The following is a 22,543-nucleotide window of genomic DNA, read 5'->3' as shown; positions in this document are numbered from 1 at the left end:
TACTTTTTAATATTATACTTGAAGCATTTGCTGGAGCAATGAGGCAAGAGAAAGAAATTAAAGAAATACAAATAGGGAAATAAAAAAGCCAAGGTGTCTCTATCAGCAGGTAACATGATATGATATATAAAACCTAAAAACTTGACCTCAACATTTTCAGAAATTATCAATAGCTGTTCTATTCACCACAGACAAACATACAAAGAATCCTTGGCCACATTTTTATTCTCAATAACCTCAAGAAAATAAAATATCTAAGAATAAGCCTGAACAAAAAGAGCAAAAAGAACATAAAATTCTCTACAATTAAAAACAAAGCCTCTGAAGAAAGTAGAGAAAGACACTATAAAATGGAAAGATGTCAAATGCTTATGGACTGGTAAAATTAATATTGTGAAAACTATAGTTCTATTGAAATCCATTTACAGATTTAATTAAATTTGAATTAAAATCCCCATTTCCTCACAGAAATAGAAAAAAATATTCTAAAAATATACATGGAATCACAAAAGACCCTGTATAGACAATAAAATTCTGAACAACATCAAAAACCCCTGGAAGGAATGCAAGTCTGAACCTTAAGGTATATTACAGAGACATAGTAATAAAAACAATTTGATATTGGCACAAAAATAGTAAAGCAAAATTGAAGACCCAAAACTGATTACATTCTAGCCATTTAATATTGAACAAACTTGCCAAAGACACACATGGGAGTAGAGGCAGGATCCACCATAAATGGTGCTGGAAAAAAACTAATGTCTACATGTAGAACAATGAAATTAAACCAATATTTGCCATCCAATTTCAAGTGAAAAACACAATGTGAAACCTAAAACACTGAAATTTCTAGAACAAAACAAAACATATTCAGTATCCTTCAAAATATAGGTATAGGGAAGGACTTTCTGACTAGGACCCACTTATCCAGGAATTTAGGCCTACAATTTATAAGTGAGGCCTCATATATAGTACACAGATGATTCTAGCTGGTTCTGACTCAATAGCATCCTCTCTGAGGACCAACTTTCACGATTTCAGAAGGTACCATGAAAGCGTCTAAGGAACAAAATCCACCAGCAAATTCATCCAGGCACGATACCTATGAACCACAAGAACAATCAGCATGAAAAGATATCCTTAAGGGTAAAATAGTGGCACAGATTCTTCTAAGTACATAACAGCTTTCTAACTGGACTTAACATTCAAGAAGAGTGAAATCATGGCTGGAGACTGGAAACCTACCAACTACCCATGACCAATGAAGTCATGGATTTTGATTTTAGAAGAAATCCTAAAACTGCCACTTTGCTAATCAGCATAATTCCTAAGTATATTTTAAAAAATCTATTTTATACCTACAGATAAGTAAGAGTTTCATCCCTCACCAAGGAAACTTCTCTTTGCAACAGACACCATTACAGAAAGCCACAACCAATCAAAATGCAGAGAACAAGAGACCATGTGGTACCTAGATCCTATGGATATGTAAACAACATAGCTTCTGCACCCAAGGCTTAGAGATCATAGTGGAAGAAGAGGAAAAAAAAGATTATAAGACACAGAAAAACAGAAAGTTTGTGAAATTTAATTTCCAAAAAATGTTTAAAATGTTGCATTCATGTAATCTCAACAACACTGTTGCCTAAACAAGATTTAAAAAAGGATAGCACCAATAGACATGTTAACATGGAATGAGGAAATCTCATGGAGACTCTTTCCTAGGCAAGAAAATATAGGCAACTAAAGAAAGCTGAGAGCAGAAGAAATATTCTGCTTTTGGAAGAGCCCTAAAATTGATTATCCAATACTAAGGGGTAAGCTCTGAAATCATAGGCAAACAAGTAATATTATATACATATATACATGTATATAATTATGGTTATAGTTATATGCTTAGGAATGTATGTGTACATATATGTACGTGACAATGATTAAAGAAATAAGGGCCATGGATTTGAGTGAAATCAAGGTGGGAGATATAAGGAAAGAGCTGGAGAGAAAGAAAGAAAGGGTAAATGATATAATATTTTCAATTTGAAAGGCAAAGAATGAATTATGAGTCACCTTTTGAAATTAATGACCAGAATCAGCATGAAACAGCCATTTATTTTTGATATTTTTTTTACATAAAAGTTTCCATTTTGGAAAAGATAATATTACTCATAATTTACATTATGTCATCATTTTGATAGCTACTAGAGAAGAGAAATATTTAAATGTTTTCTATCCTGATCATTATTTAACAATGTTGTTTAGGGAACACAGGATTCAGTGAGTAAAAATAAATGTTTTATTATATCCTCTGTAATAGTACTGCAGAAAAGTGAATGCTGAAGTATAATGCATGATTAGCATTAATGTAAAATTAGCATGATTTTTAACAACTGAACATTCTACTATGCCTCCTAAGATTTCGGCATAGGAGCTAGGCATCACATGGTTGTTTGTTATACCCATTATGATTAGTTGTTGTTTTCTGTAGGGATCTCTGTCTGTTGAAGAGCCAAACAACTTTAATCATCATTAACTCTCATTTTTCATAAACTTAAATAACTCAGATATTCTATGACTTGGTTAAAGTAACTAGCATACCTATTTGGCACTGGACAGTGTTTTTATATACCTGACCAAATTCCTTCACCCCTTTACTTACATTTTTAGAGAGCAGAGCCTTCCTGGTATCTCGTACTACCCCTCCCCAATTTCCTTATTCTTTTGGTTTAAGATGCAAATCCTTATATAACGATTGTGTAAAAGGTTTATAAAACTGAAGCAAGGAACTAATGCATTAAGTATTGTGGGATAACAAAGAAGACAATATTATTCAGTATGATTGGTTATGGTAATAGTTCAACAGATTTCTCTTATATTTGATAAAGAGGAAATTTTACCCCAGAAGAGAGAACCATGTGAAAGTGAGCCTTGGAAAATCAAAGGTTGGGCTGAGCACGACAGCTACATTGACCTGACACCTAATCCAGTTAAGGTCACAGTCAAGGACTAAATTCCAGTCTTTCTGACACACCACTTATCTAAGTCAATTGAAGACTTGGGGTGTTGCTCTGAACACAGGTAGAGGCATGAACCAGTTGGCATCTTAGCCACCTCCTCATCATCCCAAAGCTGGAAGTTGAGGTGAGCAGAGCTGCCACTGGAAAAACCAGGAATCATTCTGGCCTCACCCTGTTATTAAGCCCTTTGGGGAAACCTCACCAGGAGAACAAATGTCACAGCCAGTGTGACAATGGCAGATCTTCAGGTGATGTGGCCACTATACCTCACCATGGCAGTCTCAAAGTACAGGTTCATATTGGGTGACTCAAGTCATTTGGGGCAACTATTAATATACAGAAACATCACTGATAATGTTGGAGTATCTAAAAGTTTTAAGATGGCAAATGTATGTGTCATCCCGTGTTGAATAAACAAAGATAAACACAAAATGCAGGAAAGGTTGTCAAATGATTTATTATAGAACTATGTAAAGAACATGGTACATGAAAAGAAAAAAAAATCAAAGGAACTGTGATGAGTAGACATGGCAGGGCAAAGTACTCAGCATGTGTTGTAGGATGAAGCATTTTGTACCAAGTATAAAATATAATGGAATTTAGCAAAGAACATTCATTAGGAAAGGTAGAAAATGTTTAATGTGCAGGCCAAATAAAAGGCTATATCTGATAGTACTTTGGATTTTTACTTTAACCTGTAGGGAGTGATGAACAAGACCAAAACAATTAATGTAAAATATTTAAGAGAAGAGAAGAGTCATTTCTTGCATTTGATATTAGAAAATAATTCAGGAAAATCACATAGCCTAGTGCCAACATTTTGACAAGGAGTGTTAACATCTATAAGTAGTAAAGGCTCTGATAAAAATTGAGTGGTAATAGTATGTGAATAAACAGGTAGCTACCTAGTTAGAAGATACATAGATAGGTGCATACATGGCAGATACATGCATAGTAGATAGATGATAAATGGCAAATAAATGATAGATGGATAGATAGATAGATAGTGATAATAAATTATAGATAGATAACAGATGAAAATTAGATTATAGATATATAGATAGATGAAAGATAGATGGTACATGACAGAGAGATGGCAGGTATGTACATTATATATAAGTAGACAGATGATAGACAACAAATAATGGATAAGCAGACAGATGGAGTCATCATAAATTTCAGTCAAGTATTCCCCAAATCTATAGATAGGTAAATGTTATCTCTCTAGCATTTTCTTGGTGTTAATTATTCCCACATGACTTGAACATTTTTCCCAAAGTCTTAGCCATTCCAAAGTCCAAGGCAGCTAGGAAAAGAGGCCTTGCTTCTCCTCTGACTCCTTCTGATTTTGATTTGTTATCTCCCTGGGCTTGATCAGTTTGTAGAGACTATAACCATATGGCAGTCTCTATAACCATCTTGTTCTAAATCAAACCACATATATTTCCAGTGAAATCCCTGAAATGTGAACATTCAACCTGCCATCCACATGCAAACTGTAGAACACTAGACATCTGTGAAAATGAAAGCAATGAAGAGAGTACATTGGCCTAAAAACACATATCAAACATATCCCATGAATTAGTAAAAATTCTTGCCTTTGAAAACCCCTGCTCCTGTCAGGGAGGAATGTGTCTCTTCTGACCCATTTTAACTCACACAGAAGAATACGCATACATTATTTCACAGAATTTTCTCTGTTCTACCTATTTCTCATCCCATATGACCCCAAGAAAAAATAAATCAATCAACCAATAAACAATAAAATCAATTTTCTCTAGAAAACATCAGAATTTTAAAATTATTCTTATATTATGTTAACTTTATAAAATAAGGGGTTTCCATGTGAAATTTTATCCATGCATATGATGTATTTTTGACTATATCAACCCATATTAAGTTAAATTTTATAAAGAACCAACTTTCCCTCCCTTAATTCAGCAGGCTAAACATATATTGTTGGCTAAGAATTTTTAATGATCTATAGTTTTTAGAAGGATGATTTATACTTTCATATTTTTTCAAACATATTACTGACTTTCACTACACATGAGTAATTGTCTTCTATATTTAAAAGTTACACTTTAAAAAGAAAATTGTACAGGTTAAATAGGTTTCAAAACTTCACATTTTCCCTTTGCTGACTCATATTTTTTGGCCAGGGTTTTGTCTGTGTAGATCTCTGTGTTATGGAGCCACACAGATAGGGACAGTATAGAAAGCTATGCAAGTAGCCATGCTAGAACATTGTAGTTTTAGGAGCTCTATCTAGAGCGAACTTGCTTAAAAGACTATCAGGACTGACGGTTACACTAGAAATAGGAAGCAAGTGAGATAGACTAAGAAGTAAGCAGTCTCTAAGGCACATGCCCTTCAGGTATGTGAAGCTAAGGGTGCCAGGAATCCACTTCCTGTTCATCTCATGCCTAAACCATAGTCTATGCTTGAGTATCTTTGAGTCTCATGGAAGAAGGCTGGTGAGGCACATCTGGTCATCACCTGTCATAGGACCACATAGGTGTCAGAAGTCAGGGTCATCCATGCCCAACTACTGTCTCATATGTTGGGCAGAGGCCAAGATGAGAATAAAAAGGCTGAGGGACAGAACACCTCCATCCAGTCCTCCTGAGGTGCCTACAGATCTTGTGCTGCCTGTCATCTTGGTAAGTGTCCATTGGAAGCAAGAGCAAGAGGAGAGCTGGAGGGAAGGCTGTGCAGAACCACAGAGCTGAGAGGCCATTCTTAAGAGGACTTAGGGTGGGCCAGAATGTTGGGTAGAAAAAGTACATTTTGACATCCATAGGAGGTGTGAGCAGTCAGGACTCTGCACAGAACATGCTTCTCTTTAGTGGAGTGGATTTTTCAGAAGCACAGAAAATTGTGCATATTCAATTGATGCACTCTGAAACACAGGTCTGGCTTAACAGAAGAGGAAGAGATGGAGACAGAATAGGGTACAAGGCTCTCTTTAGAGTGAAATCCATTTTCTCTGAAATGATGCTTTAGACAGTTAATTTCCAAGTTTGTGGTTCAGACACATTTCATAATGCCTACCTTGTCATTTGCTGCTGGACACAAATATTAGTTTTTACCTGGTTTGTGTGGGTTTCTGAAGCTTCCAATAAATAATAATCAACATGTAAGAGGATGAACATCCTATAACAAAAACTACTAGAGATAGTGCTCCTATGATTATTATAGATGCTAAAGGGGACAGGGTAGCCCCAAGTCCTAAGTCTGACATGTGTGTGACTCTTCCACAGCTCCGGAGCACTCACCAGCCGAGATGTCCTGCCAGCAGAACCAGCAGCAGTGCCAACCCCCTCCCAAGTGTCCCCCCAAATGCCAGACCCCAAAGTGCCCTCCCAAATGTCCCCCTAAATGTCCTCCCAAGTGTCCCCCTGTGTCTTCTTGCTGTAGCCTGGGTTCTGGGGGTTGCTGCGGCTCCAGCTCTGGGGGCTGCTGCAGCTCTGGGGGTGGTGGCTGCTGCCTGAGCCACCACAGACCTCGCAGATCTCTCCGTCGCCATCGTCACAGCTCTGGATGCTGTAGCAGTGGTGGCAGCAGTGGCTGCTGTGGCAGCAGTGGTGGCAGCAGTGGCTGCTGTGGCAGCAGTGGTGGCAGTGGTGGCTGCTGTGGCAGTAGTGGTGGCAGCGGTGGCTGCTGTGGGAGCAGCTGTGGCAGCAGCAGTCAGCAGTCTGGAGGCTGCTGCTGAGTTGGGCCCTTGCACTTCAGACAAGTTGTGGAGAAGGAAGCCATGTATAGGTGTTCCTGCCTGCCATTTCTCCTTTCTGTTGTGCTCTGTGTTTTGGACTCTTGGTCATCCTCTGAAAAGTTGTGACTTTCTCCTAAAATGACCAATCTGCAGTAATAAAGTCTCCCCTTTCAAACATGACAAAACTTGTGTTTATTTTTGACAAACGTGTACTTCCAAATTAGTGTTACTAGCAAGTCAGTGGAATTACAGCCTACATCAGTAATGTGGGTCGCCAGATTTCACTAGCAGTAGGAACTCAATGAGAAGCATGCAAAAGCTCAAGTGGATCTATTTTTCTTTGTTTGCACCTGAAGACCTGCAGCTAAACTTTATAGACCAAGTTCTAAGAAAGCAGAAGGTGCACACAAAATGGAGATGATGAGGCAGGTGATGGGGAGAATTTACTCACCACTGATTCCCTACCTGCAGATTTGAAACAGCTTCCTTTTACCTCACAGAAGGAGGCAGGTAAGGAGCATCCAGTCAACACTTACAGGAGCCATTTCCGGGTCAGATGTGTGCTCACATAACCAGGCCCTATGTCACAGGCTGAAGGGAGAAGGTAAGGATAAGACAGAAGGGCATAAGACTAGAGAATATCTCCTTACCTCCTCCAGTGCTCTTTGGTTTTTCCTGTAATCCTGGTAAGTGATTACACTAAGGAACTCCAGGAGCTTCCCAGAGGGAAACCTCAGAACATGAGAATCTGGACATGGACTCAGCACAGAGGTGAAGTACAAAATGAAGAGATGCCTAGAAAGTCTGCTAAAGGTCAATGAATCTTAGAGCAGGAGTGTTTTGAGAATGCTGATGGTCGTGTCTCCAACCATATAGTTCTGACACACTTTATTTCTTGATGCTCTTGGTCCTCTGATATTGCACATAAACTAAAATGTGTTTCACTTCCCCTTCTTACCTGAAGCCTGTATTGTGACCACTTAGTGACTGGAAGCACATTTGGGGCCAAACAGTTACAGATATATGACCTTCACCCTTTTCAGTGTCCCTTAGGTAGTCAGGAATGGTACCTCGACATCTATCTGTACCAGAAGCAGTAAGGATGAATCATGAAACACAAGTTGAAATTGCTGGTGCCATGGAGAGGGATGGAAAAGACTAGTGGCCCCAGAAAGGACAACACCTGGCTTGGGATCTCACTAGATGTCACAAGCTGGGGTATGTCTCACCCGTGGCCAATCACAAAGCCCCACATTGTGCAGTGATTATAACTGGGGATAAACAATTCATGTGATAACCCTTTGTACTTATCATGTATGTAGATATGTGTTATGTTATGTCTCTTACACACATTTGCCAAGTACATTACTTAAATATATTGGGAAGTACTTCCCAAAAGAAGTATGATTTCTTCCTTACTGACAGTTTTTAAAGTATATATTCACTGATACAGGGCATACTTGCTCTTATTGGTTTCCTCTGTGAGGAAAAAGCTCATCTGTTTATAAAGGTATACTGAGGGTCCAATGAAGTAATGTAAATTTTTTTGTCAAATTATTTCAGAGATAATTTTTTCTTTGGCTTATCCTTAAGAAGCTTATAATGTAAAGAAATGATTATATAAATACAGTGGAGCAGGATTGAGCTGACCCTGTGGGATTTCTACTCTGCTTAAACTCCAGCTTAATCATCCACCAATATGTGCTTACTACAGAACAGGTCACTTCTGGACCCTATGTCAGACACCTTACCTTCTCATGCAACTGGTCCACTCTTACTGGGTCTTAGTCTAAATTACCCCATTCTCCTCTCACATGGAAAGTCAGTACCTGGGACAGATCTGCATGTGACAACTGCTGTCTGAGCCATCACAGCAGACTCTGGGTGATGCATCCAGATATAGGGACCTCCAGCTGTTGTGACTCAGCAGCCAGAAGTTCGGGGGCTTTTGCAGAATATTCTTTACTTCATCCAACTGAGGCTGCTTAAGTGTCTGAATCATATCTGAGAACTTCATCTCTGGGTGGGGCATCACACATTTGGAGATTAGAAAAAAAAATCTTTCAAAACCATTAAAGAGTCACATTCACCTTGCTGAAGTTCTGAACCCCCCCAAAACATTTCTGTCCTATATTACTGCATACGGTGCGGTGATGTGGGACCTACATCAGTGTGCCCAAGTGCCTATTGGATAATTCATTTTTTCCTGCTTGAATTGCCATTGCCTAGTTCTTATCCCTCATGCTGCTGGCTATTAATGTCTCAGTAGATAGAAGATCAAGACAAATACTAAAAGTGCAAATTAGAGTTTCCATATGTCTGTCTTTCCCACTAATTCTATGCTTTGCCTTTAGATCAAAGCACTGCATATATGAATTCAAAGTTAACCTAGTGTACAGAGTGAGTTCCAGGTCACCTAAGACTACATAAGACATTCTGTTTCAAAAACTAAAATCAAGTAAAATAAAATAATATAATAAATAAAATTATCAAGGCACTTTGATAACACTGAGACATTTTTGTTTTTTTAACTTGTGATTTCCTTCATGTCTGTCACTTGATACTTAGACCCTGGCAGGAAGTGGCCATTGTCATCTCTTTCCCCACACTTTCCCCCACCTTTAGACCCTACAATCTGTTCCTTTACCTGCTAAATCTCCAACTTGTCATTTTTCTTACTGAATTTGTAAATGCATACACATATTAAAACATAAACAAAAATTCTTACAAAAGGTAAAATTATGTGAGGAAATCCTGCTAATTAAGTTCATGGTCTACCATGACAAAATTGTTCTTCTGAGGTGGGTAAAAATGGAGAACTTCCTTTACCAGCAGTGTTTCCCCTTCTCTGACTTTGTCTGGAGAGTTGATCTTCCCATGCCCTCTACCTGAGAAAGGTCAAGAAGTCCTTGGCAGACCAACAAATTCAACTTCCTCCTTTCTAGGATAAGGACCCACCCAGCAGGTACCTGATATTCCTGGAATGCCTCTCCATACAAATGGAGTACTTTAAATGCTAGCCAATGGTTTCCTTTTATTCTGAAAACTCTTTCCCACTGAATAAAGGTAATGTGCACAAGATGAAACCATCTAAGAGAGCTATTTCACTGAAGATCCTTGAAGAAGGCATGCATTTAAAAGAGCTGTAACACTAAGATTCTCAGAGAGGGACTTTTCTTCCTCCAGCATTCATTCCCAGACTCCAACACATATACTTACTTACTTTAATATAGCTAAATATTTTGTTTGTGCTTGTATGTGGTACAGTGTGTGTGTGTGTGTGTGTGTGTGTGTGTGTGTGTGTTTGTGTATTTATAGTGTTTTGTATGTTCAGTTGGTGGCCATATATGTGTCTGCATGAGTGTGGAGGTATGAGGTCAAGGTAATCTTTCTTCATTCAAATAATTATTGAGTTTTTGAAATTATATTCTAAAGTGAAGTAATCAGTTTCATATGAATTTGTTCTAACATCAGCCTAAATAAATAAATAAATAAAACTACAATAATGAAAAGAAGTTTAAGATTACTCACTATAGAAAAGACATCCACAAGACTATGGACTAGAACCCACAAGGGAAAAACAATGCTATTTTTAAAATGAAGACAAATCACGGTAATTTTTGTCTATTAATTTTAAAATATCAATGTGTGTTTGTGTGTGTATCTTTGTGAGTGCATGTGTATGTGTGATGTAATTATAATATGAACTTCAAAAATAAAAAAATATCTTTTAAATAACGTCAGAGAACTGTAAAATAAAACCACATACATATACTCAGGGACTATACAACATTAGAGATTGTTTAAATAACCTGAGGATGAATCCATGCCATATCAATAAAACAGAGAAAAAAGCTATTTATTGGTGTGTTGTACCAATAAATATAAAAGATAGCATCAGGAGCAATCAAATAATATAATATTAAGCAATGCTATATAAGTAGAAATTAAACCTTCTTTTAGACTCTGAGGTCATGGCATCATTGTTTATTACTGTTCAAAGGGGTTAAAATGAGAAAAACAAAAAGAGAAATGACTTATTTACTTAATACTAGCTTGGGAGCACAGAAAAAAAGCCCACTATGCATTTGAATTACTTCTAGTTATAAGTCAGCAGTGTTTTCACAATTCACAAGATGAAGAAAATTAGTCATGCTAATAGAGAGGCAGCATGACAAATGGAAGCCAAACAATGGTTGGTTAGTCAAGATGGCTACACTAAGCTGACATTTAAGCCTGCAGAGCTCACAGTCAGAGGCTAAATTTCAGTCTTCTCCATGAAAGACTGCATATGTCAATTGATGACATAGGTGCTCTCCAGCACAGAAGCAATGACATGGACCAGATGACATCTTAACCTCATCATTCTGGAAGTCAGAAGATGAGCTAAGCAAAGCTGTCAGTGTGAAAACTCAGGAATCAGTTCCTGATCTCTCCCTATTACTAAGACCTTTGGAACAACCTGAGGAAGACCAAGAAGTTCTTATTGGGTGAGACAGTGGGAGATCTTTCAAGTCATGTGGTCTCACATACCACACCATGCATATTTCAGTGGGCAGCTAGTTAAAGGGTGATCAATGTCATAAGGAATAGCTTTTTCTAAACTGAAATTCACTGATACCATTAGTGAGAAGACGTAAGATCATATAGTATCCAAAGTGCTGGCACAGGTAAAGGAATACAAAACCCAGGGAAGGTTTTCAAGGAACTTATTATAATTTCATGTCAGTAATATAGAAAAAAAAGTCAGTGTAATGATCCATGTACAAAGGGCATGTAGAACATTTAACAGAAAAGACTAGGTAAGATAATTAGTAAAGCTTCCCCCCATATCTGCATACACAGACACACACAGACATACACACACACACACACATGCACACACACACACATATATATACATACACACACATATATATGTATATATATACATATATATGGACATATATTTATATGTATATATATATATATATATATATATATATATATATATATATATATATAAAATAGACCACATAAAAGAACTCAAGGACAGAAATTACTCAATTATCTTATAGGCACAGAAAAAGGTTCTGAATGAATTCAGCAATCATTCACTATAAGACCTGAAAAGTCTAGGAATAGAGAAAAGTGACCTCAATACAATAAAGGGAATATATGACAAAACTATACCCCAAATAAAATTCTTAAAGCATTTATAGTAAAAATCACAAAAATAATAGCACCTTATTTTCCTTCTTTTATCCAATATAGTGCTTGAACTCTTAGCTACAAGAGTAAGACACAAGAAATAAAGAAGAGGGGTACAAATAAAAAATAAATCAAAGCATCTTTATTTGTGGACAAAAGGATTCTATCCATGAGACCCTAAAAATTTCACCAGGAACTTTTTAGATTTGATAAACACTTTATGAAATATGTCCAGTTACGAAATTCACATTAACAAATCAGTAGCCTTCTTATTTAGCAGTAACAACCACATTAAGGAAGAAATTAAGGAAAAAATTCCATTCACAGTTCTTAAAACTTATTGTGAAATACATGTAATCAAGGAATTAAAAGACTTCCACAATAAGAACTTTTAAAAGTTTGAATAAATAAATTGAAGAATACACATAAAGATGGAAAAGCCTCTCATATCGTGGATTAGAAGAATTAATACTGTAAAAATTAGTTATTAAAGACAATCAGTAGATTCAACACAATATCCATTATATTTTTAATGCCATGTTTCATAGAAATAGCAAAAGCACCTTAAAATTTGTTTTAAATATAAAAGATCACAAATAGCTCAAGATTATTATAGCACAAAAATGCAGGAATTATCAAGTATGGTGATATTTCAATTTACATTATAGGACCATAGTAACAAAACTTCATAGTACTGACATAAGGACATATAGATCAGTGGAATGAAATAGAGAACCAGATACAAAGTCATGCAGCAAGAACTACCTGGTCTTTTACAAAGATGCCAAAAATGTATGCAGGAGAAAAGCCAATTTCTTCTGAGAAAACAGTATAATAACATACAAAGAATTTAACTAGATTCTCATTTCCCACCCTGCAAAAAAATCAACTTCAGGTATAACCAAGTCCTTAAAATAAGATCTGAAAATGTAGGGGAAATACTTCAATATTTTAGCATAGGCAAGGGCTTCCTGAATGAAAATCAGTTGCTCAAGAAATAAATCTAATAAGGGACAAATGAGACCTTATGAAATTAAAAAGCTTTTATACATAAAAGGAAACAGTGGAATAAAGTATTAGAATGAGTGAAAAATTTGGCTAACTATGTATCTGACAGAGGATTGATATCTATGATGTACAAAGAACTAAGCTAACTCAATAAATGGGCTGGTGAAATTAATAGACATTTCTCAGAAATGGAAATACAAATGGTTTCCAAACAATTGAAAAGAATCAAATTTAATAGTCATAGAAAAAACACAAATACAAATCCAAACTACACTGAGATTCTATTTTACCCCAGAGGTAATACAAGTAATTATGAAAAAGGGATCTATTATATCTAGCTGTATACCTGTGGACGTTTACTCAAAGAACACCAAGCCAACATAGCACAGATACTTGTAAATCACTGTCATGGGTCTTCACCATAGATAAATTGCAGAAAAAACTACATATCTATTTTTATTGGATATTTTCTTTATTTTCATTTCAGATGCCATCCCCTTTCCCCATTTCCTCTACCTCAGAAACCCCCTATCCTATCTTCTCTCCTCCTTTTTGCTTTTATACCATTTTAATTACATGCAAGTATTAAGGTCAGTTCTAGGTTAAGGAACTAGCGATACAATAGATGCAAATAGTCAAGGAACAAGCAAGGCAATAAACACAAATAGTCAAAGAACAAAGCAATAAACAAAGTTCTGTGATCATTCCCATGATCACTATTTCTAAGGGCTTATCAAGATGACCAAAATATCTGGGCCTACTTCGCTGTCCTAGCCCAAAGTCATTTTCATGTCTGAAAACTACATATCTAAAAGTAGAGGAATGGATTAAGAAAATATGGTGTATATTGAGGATTTTTTCTCCCAAAGAAGCAAGTTATTTTCAGAGAGATAGAAAAAACTTAAGATAATTTTATTAGGTAAATTAAGGCAGTTGCAGAAAGAAAAGTATGTATATTCTCTCATGTTTTCATTCCTCAATTTGATATAGACAAATAAAGTTTTATACGTATATACGACATGAAATTCAAAGTGAAACTGTCTATAGGAACAAATGGAACTAATGATAGTGGTAGGATGAAATAAGGAGAAGAGATAAAACTACTCTCAACATAAAAATATAATGTAAATAGAAAATAATGGGCAGGATGGAAAAAGTCAAACACAAAACTACAGTTTTGTACCTTAAACCCAGATCATTTCAGAAAGAGCATCAAAGTGATCAGCTGAACAATAAGAACTATTATGGATCCTTCAGGTATGTAAGATTAAGGTCGACAGGAATGCATTTCCTCATCTCGTGTCTACATCATAATCCAAGCTGGATGCAACATCCTTGAGCTCCACAGAGGAAGACTGGTGAGGAACAGCTATTTGCTCATCACTAATCAGAGGATCATGTGAGTGTAGGCAGGGCCTCTCATGCCCAACCACTGTCTCACAGATTTGGGCAGAGCCCAGAATCAGAATAAAACGGCTGAGGGACAGAGCACCCCCATTCACTCACCTTCTGAGGTGTCCACAGATCTTGTGTACCTGTATTCTTGGTAAGTGTTCATTGGGATTGGGAACACAGCCTATACTACAGAGAAGCTAAGAGGAGAGGTGACAAGTGGAAAAGAGCTAGGTAAAGCCACAGAGTTCAGAGCCATGTTAGCAGAGCAGAGAGCAACAGGAGACAATGAAGGCTGGGTCAGAGTGGTAGAGTCAAAGGGAAGCTAAAATTCCTGGGTGGTATTAGAGGGAATTGAGTGCCTCTGACTTAAGAATCCGAAGTGGATATTCTGCCCTCCGATTGAGTGGGTGCTCAGGATGGAAACCTGAAATACGGAAAGCTGTAGACCTTGATAGGCTTCAGGAGGGGTAGCACCCTCTTATTACGTCTCCCTGGGGCAGCCTGGAAAGCAAGACTAACAGTGAGGGCAGGGCACCAAGGGATATTTGGGCTTGGAAAACACAGAGCCATAGATCTGGAATTTGATCGCAGGCTGCTCAGAATTTTAAGACACCAAACACAAGAATTATTATGTCAAACACCAGTCAACATGGGGTGTTGACATAAGTTCAGACTTGCCTGAAATGAGGAACAAGACCTGTTCATGGCTTTGGGGATGGATAAGTTAGGTCTTTTATGAAATGGAGTTGGAATATTGATCAATAATCTTTATTTCCTTCTCTTATGCCATTATCCTCATCACTTTGGGAAGCTTCAGGGATCCACAGAACTCTCATAAGAATCACCATATGATACACAGTAGCTGTAGATCAGGCACGGTGGCATTCTAAACAATGTAATTCAGAGAAATTAAGTATAGGAGGAAGTTATTCTGAATATGCCTCTAGACTATGAAATCTCTCGATTTACAGGAGAATGTATTTTTTAAAAGAGTAAGAACCTATTTTTTCCTGTCAAAGTTTGCAAGATAACTTGACTCTGCAGGCCAGTATGGCAGAAGGCTTTGGGGTTTGTTAAAAATAAAACTACAGAATATGGACTTTCTATGACTATCAGTGATGTTTAGAGGTGGATAGAATGGCCCCAGGATCCTGGCTCTAACTTGCATTGTGATTCTTCCATAGACCCAGAGCACTCACCAGCTGAAATGTCCTGCCAGCAGAACCAGCAGCAGTGCCAGCCCCCGCCCAAGTGCACCCCCAAGTGCCCTCCCAAGTGCCAGACCCCAAAGTGCCCTCCCAAATGTCCCCCTAAATGTCCTCCCAAGTGCCCCCCTGTGTCTTCCTGCTGTAGTCTGGGTTCTGGGGGCTGCTGTGGCTCCAGCTCTGGTGGCTGCTGCAGCTCTGGTGGCTGCTGCAGCTCTGGGGGTGGAGGCTGCTGCCTGAGCCACCACAGACCCCGCAGATCTCTCCGTCGCCATCGCCACAGCTCTGGATGCTGTAGCAGTGGTGGCAGCAGTGGTGGCAGCGGTGGCTGCTGTGGCAGCAGTGGTGGCAGCAGTGGCTGCTGTGGCAGTAGCCAGCAGTCTGGAGATTGCTGCTGACCTGAACAACTAACACTTTAGACAAGCCACTCAGGATGAAGCCATGTTCAGAAGAACTTCCCTGGCCTGTTCTTCTCTCCTGCTGCCCTCTGTGTCCTAGGCTCTAAGATACTGTAATCTTGTGAGATGTTTTAAATGTCCCCTTCAAAGAAGGCTCTATCTTCTTAGAGACAAAATAAAAATTGCTTAAATAACAATGTTCTCTAGACTCTTGATCATTTGACTATAAGCATCTTAAAGATCGGCTTTGCCAATCAAGGCTCACTTGTTTCAAAGATGACTCAGAAGCCTGGGGCTGTGGGGAACAGTAGCAGTTTAACTCACAGGGTGTGGACAGTGGCTCCATGCTCACCTTTACTGCATACAGTAAGGGTCAGTCTATCCCGTATGTTGCCCATTGGTGTTACTGTTCCTTTATGGGTACACATCTGTTTTTTTTTCTGGGCTTATATCTTTTACTCTGTTATGTCCAATGCCATAGTTACAACTGTGAATGTTGTAGTAGTGATGGCAGCAGTGGCTGCTGTAGCAGCAGAGGTGGCAGCAGCTGTGTTGGTAGCCAACAGTCTGGGGCTGCTGCCTACCTTTGCCATGAGGACCTCAGACAAGCAGTTGGGAAAGAAGACTGGTTGATCTTTTCTCCTCCTGTTCTGGGCTCTGGGATGCTGAAATCATGTGGAAAATAATTCTGAATACCAACCCTACCTACAGAAGGGTCACTCATTTTCTTTATTACAAAACAGTGAAGTCTTCCCTGCTGCTGTTCTCCAGACTCTTTATTATTTTGACCATCATCATACCTATGTGTCAGTGGTGGTAGTTTTTATTCTATAATACTCTGAGCATCTGAAGCTTGTGTTAGGAGTGTGGTTCAGATGGCCAGTCATGTAATAGGGTATAGTAACCACATAGAGCAAAGAGCAGCCTACCACACCTGTTGCCTACTGGTGTTATTATCCTCATCGAGGTACAGTCACATATTCTCTAGCATTATATACTCTGCTCTACTGTGGTCCTTATTACTGTCATAGAATTTCTAATAGCTGACATAATGCATAGCTTTGGCAGTGACTGGAACACCCCACTAAACAAAAATTCAGTCTCTCTATAGACTGTGATTTTCATTTTTTTTTTGATGTAAAAAGATCTGGAAAGGTATAATTTTGTTCATTGTCTTGTTATTGCCTTAAATTCAAGTCTGTTAAATTGTTGAGACAAGACAAGACAATCAATGTTTATCGAATTCTAATATACTGAAAACTTTTTAAAATCCAGATATAAGTCTAGTTGATGAATAGACCTCTATTTGACATCATATCCAGAAAAAGTCTTGACCACATGACCTCAAGTCAGTAAACTCTGCTCTTGAGTAGACTCACCTCAGTGTGGCAGGACATTATTATCCTATCTAGTTGCTTTTATAACCACCTAAGGAGGAAACAAGTGACAGCTAGGCATCACTAGGACAGGTCTCTTTGGGGTGTTGCATTTCTGACAAATGGGGGCATGACACTGGGTAGTCTGAACCATATGGAAAAGAGATATTATTCTATATTGCTGTGGAAAAGTAGATTTTGCGCATTAAGGTAAGGTCTACATGCACCTCTAGGCTGATTAAGTATAATGGTGATGATGATGGTGATGATGGTGGTGATGATGATGGTGATGATGATGATGATATTTTTCAATATGGAAAACTGCGCATAAAACCATTTGATCAGTATTAAACTAGCTAACTTAATACTCTGAAAATGCATGAATGAAGGCTATTAAAATTTATATTTTATAGTTGAAGAATCTGAGTGAGAAAAGCTAAGGAGTCTTTACTAACATATGTGCTACTAGAACTAGGGTGGTATCTGAGGATGTCTGGCTCCAGAGCTGCAAAGCTGACATGTAGAAAAATTTTCCAACTCAAGATATCTTAAAAGGAAGAATTTGGAGATTCCTGTTCCCTATACTTTATATCTAATGAACATGCCACATTTGAGAAACATACATACACACACAAACACACAGAGAGATATTTATAGATGGTAGATAGATGGATAGATAGATAGATAGATAGATAGATAGATAGATAGATAGATATAATTAGATGATAGGTATAGAGATAGATGATTCCTCTGAGTACAAGATCGAACATACATAAAAACCTGTAATGCAGTGATTCTCAACCTTCCTAATGCTGTGACACTTTAACATAATCCCTCATGTTGTGGTGACCAACAATCTTAAAATTGTCTTTGTTGCTACTTCATACTGTAATCATGTTAGTATTATAAATTGTAATGTAAATGTCTCTGTTTCCCAATGGTCTTAGGTGATCCCTGTGAAAGGGTCAATAGACCCCCAAAGGGTTTCAACCTACAGGTTGAGAACCACTAAAGGCATGTGTGTTTCTTTATTCAAACCTAATATCCTGGTGATAATGAAGCAACACTGAAGAAGGAAGATGAAAAATTATGGATGCTAAATTCAAATAAGAGAGTAAGTGGCAGGCAGCATTGAGAAGATGATGTAATCAATGGTAGGAATAATTACTCCTCCATTCTGTTTCCTATTCGATGTTTGGAGCACCTGCTTTGCCCAACCCACCCATCTGCTACCATGTAATAGGGCAGGAATTGTAGACATCATGTGTTACAGGAGCCATTCAGAGCAGGGGGTAGTTCTTCTAATGCTCAAACCCTGTCTTTTATGCTGAGGGTAGAGCTCAAAGTCAACATCTGTCATGTTAACCTAAAGGGCCTACATCTATCCATCTAAGGTGCCCTGAGGCCTTCTTTTACATGCAATCCTAGTCACAAGAACCTACTCGGGAGAAGCACTGTATTAGTTACTTTTAGTTTTCATCAAATACTTAAGAGAAAACAACTTAAGTGAAGAAAAGTCTAAGTCAAGGTGTTAGTCCCACCAATTGAGAATAAGACCATTACCACATTTAAAACCAAAATTAAAGCAATTAATTAAATACTGGCCAGATTTTTATTGGATATTTTCTTTATTTACATTTCAAATGATATCCCCTTTCCCGGTCCACCCCCCACCCCACGCCAGAAACCCCCTTATCTGATCTCCCTTCTCCTAATCCTATGAGGGTGTTTCCCACCCACCTTCTCCTGCCTCCCTGCCTTCAAATTGCCCTACACTGGGGTACTGAACCTTCACAGGACCAAGGGCCTCTCATCCCATTGATTCCCTACAAGGTCATCCTCTGCTACATATGCAGCTGGAGACGTAGGCCCCTCCATGTGTACTCCTTGGCTGGTAGTTTAGTCCCTGGGAACTCTGAAGGGACTGGTTGGTTGATACTGTTCTTCCTATGGAGTGGAAATCCCCTTTAGCTCCTTCAGTCCTTTCTCTAACTCCTCCATTGTGGAACTCATGCTCAATCTAAAGGTTAACTTCAAGCATCACCTCTGTATTTGTCAGGATCTGGTAGAGCCTCTCAGGAGACAGCTATATCAGACTCCTGTCAGAAACACTGGCCAGACTGATGGACTCTCTAACCAGGTCAATCTCTGGGTTCCCTGAAAATGACCAGGAGTTGCACTTGCAGAAGCTTAAAAAGGCAAAGCCCACAATTCACTGCATTTCATCAGATCCAAATAGGAACAAGACTACATTTTGACATATTTCCTGCCCATCTACCTCCTACACACATGATTGTGATTAAACACATGCAGAGCAGATGGGTCAAACAAACATAGGGCAAACAGGAACTTATTCTTTTTTAAAAAAACAAACAAACAAACAAAAAAAAAAACCAAAGACCAACTTTTATTTGAAAGTGCTTGGGGTTAGCTCAGTGAGGGTTCAATGTCTTCCACTGAGAAACAAACAACAAAGATCCTCCACTCAGTGACTTTATATCACAAGTTCAAAACCTCCCTCAGAATGTATCTCTTGTGTAAACTTGTAACCTGTAAAGAAATAATGATGACCACAAATGGCTGCACCAAGAACCTAAGAGGCCCCCTTCTGACAGTCCAGGCAATAAACAACCTCCCATTCCTCTCCTGTAAATTCTTCTACCAGCCTTCAGAGAGGTAAACCTAACACATAGCTCTGGGTCTCCAAATCAGCAGTCCATGTAACAAAGCCTGTCTTTGCAAAAACTTGATTGGAGAGAACTGTCTTCGAGGCATGTCAGATGATTATTGCTCTGGATCATGTGTCATACTTACAGACCCTGGTGAAAAGATTTTTTATTCCCTTTCCTCTATTGGCAGCCAAAACTAGGCTAAGGGTGATGCCTGATACCAAATCCTAAGACCTCTATCCTTAAGGTTTATTTCATTTTGTTTTTGCAGACAGTATTTCATAGCCAACTCAAATTCACTGTGTAGTCGAGGCTGGCCATGACTCTTACTGCTTTACATCCTAAAAGCTGCAATTATAGGCATGTATGACTACTATGCCCACTTTTTTTTTGAAATTGTTAATGATTGCACAAAATTTTGAATGTCAAAAAGCTACAGAAATATACAGTGGTTACAGAAATATACGATTTTAAATGGTTACAATTATAACTTTTATTTATTTATTTATTTATTTATTTATTTATTTATTTTGCAATCAGCAGAGGCTTTATTAGGGAAGTTGGCCAGTGGTCAAACCACAAGCTCTCTCTCAAGAGCAAGGTTTGGCCTCGAGTGGCGGACTAAGGGGTCTTTTAAAGAGGAAAACCACAAACCAGGGGAGTGAGGAGGGGGTGAGGGGTTGCCAAGGATACATAATATAAGAATAGCAAAATCGTCCAGAGAAACCCACCCTGAAAGGTTAATAGCCATGGAAATTACTCAGTTCATGTCATTGTGTCCCACCCTGTCATTTACCAACTATTTCTCACTAGCTCTACCCGTAGAGCCACAGCCCTGCATAGCAATTATAACTTTTATGTTCTGTGAATTTTGCCTAATTTTTTTACCTTTATTTTTTATTGGCTATTTTATTTATTTACAGTACAGATGTCATCTCCTTTCCCCCTTTCCCCTCCCTAGATCCCCCTATCCTATACCCCCTCTTCCTTTATGCTTTTATACAATTCTGATTACATGCATGTAATAAGGTCAGTTCTAGGTTGAGGGTCTAGCAATACAATAGATGCAAATAGTCAAGGAACATCTAATACAATAAACACAAATAGTCAAAGAAAAAACAAGGCAATAAACCCAGTTACGTGAACACTCCTGTGATCACTGTTTCTAAGGGTTTATCAGAATGACCAAAGTAACTGAGCCTACTTCCCTATCCTAGCCCAAGGTCATTTTCATGTCTGAAGCCTACTTCCTTGTTCTAGCCTAAAATTTAGAATCCTGTCTGAAATTACTTCTTTGTTCTGGCCTAATATTTAGATTCCTGCCTGAGATTACTTCTTTGTTGTAGCCTAAGATTTAGAATCCTGCCTGAGATTACTTCTTTGTTGTAGCCTAAGATTTAGAATCCTACCTGAAATTACTTCTTTGTTCTAGTCTAATGTCAGATCAGGAACGTATTCTTAACTTCAAATGAAACTCTTAATCTGCAAGGTATATTTTTCCTGTTTTTAATCTCACAAGGGCTACCTAGAGGAACAGAACTGGTAGAGTTAATGTGTATTATAAAAGAACACTAATCCAATTTTTCTTACCTGTAGGAGTTGGGTACTCTAACAATGACAATGCATAATTCAGATTATTCATTTCTCCAAGGATATTGGATTCTTCAGAGGTCCTGATATCAAGTCTCATATAATGCCTGCTTGGTCTATTCCTGGTGTTCCTTGGTCACCTGGCTTATGTGATGACACATAAGTTTCTTTATTGAATGGACAGAGTTAATTAAAGGGGTTATATTCTTAGTTTACGTAAATACTTAGCTGTTAGGATTATTAGGTAAAAATGTCCTTGTCATTCTTTGATGGTTCTTTTACAAGGTAAGTTTTTCTATGGCATTGCCGATGTCATTGAGAGTAATGTGCATGTTATATGTTTAGCCTTGTAAAATACTCATTTATTATGTATATGTATGTGAGTGAAGAGTATATACCACTGCATACATGTAGAGGTCTGGAAACATTTAGGAGTCTGTGTTTTCCATTCATCATGGGTCCCAGGGATCAACTCAGGTTTTCAGACTTGCATGACAAGTGCTTTTTCTCACTAAGCCATCTTCAAGGCCCTGTATCTTTATATTCATTTCATGACCTTGCTGATCTCTTATTTAATCTCTAAAATATTCTTGTGCATTTATATCTCATATATAATTTTTTTTTCTTGTTTAGGTGCCTAGAAGCTCAACTATTACGTAAAAGGAAATGTGCATGTTTTGCATATGTTTGCCACACATCATTTAGTATATACTGCCTTCTAGAACAGTTGCACTAATTCGTATTATCACCCTAAAATATTATGTTATTACAAACTCTCACACATCCCAAGTGAGCAGTGTGTTATTATAAATTATTGTTATTTTGAAATATGTAAAGGAATCTGACAGCATGCCTCCAAGTACAGGAGGCTTTATTGTTCTCTTTGTATTTATTTGACTATTAACAAAGTTGAACATCTGCTTTTGTGTGGGAGTATGTGTGCTGTTGAATATGTGTGAGAGAGAGCACACTGTGTCTTTTGT

General features: G+C 38.0%; 1 long non-coding RNA gene across 1 annotated transcript; it reads left to right on the top strand.

Annotated features, from left to right (window-relative positions):
* The first annotated feature begins 14,290 nt into the window (after nucleotides 1-14,290).
* LOC143441894 (uncharacterized) lies at nucleotides 14,291-16,124 on the top strand. The gene is made up of 2 exons (XR_013109647.1): nucleotides 14,291-14,473; nucleotides 15,507-16,124. It is a non-coding gene; the product is annotated as an uncharacterized LOC143441894 (long non-coding RNA).
* Nucleotides 16,125-22,543: the final 6,419 nt, after the last annotated feature.

This window comes from Arvicanthis niloticus, chromosome 4, assembly GCF_011762505.2.
Source record: "Arvicanthis niloticus isolate mArvNil1 chromosome 4, mArvNil1.pat.X, whole genome shotgun sequence".
In the NCBI taxonomy this organism is placed as follows: Eukaryota; Metazoa; Chordata; class Mammalia; order Rodentia; family Muridae; genus Arvicanthis; species Arvicanthis niloticus.
This window is presented reverse-complemented; position numbering and strand designations above follow the sequence as displayed.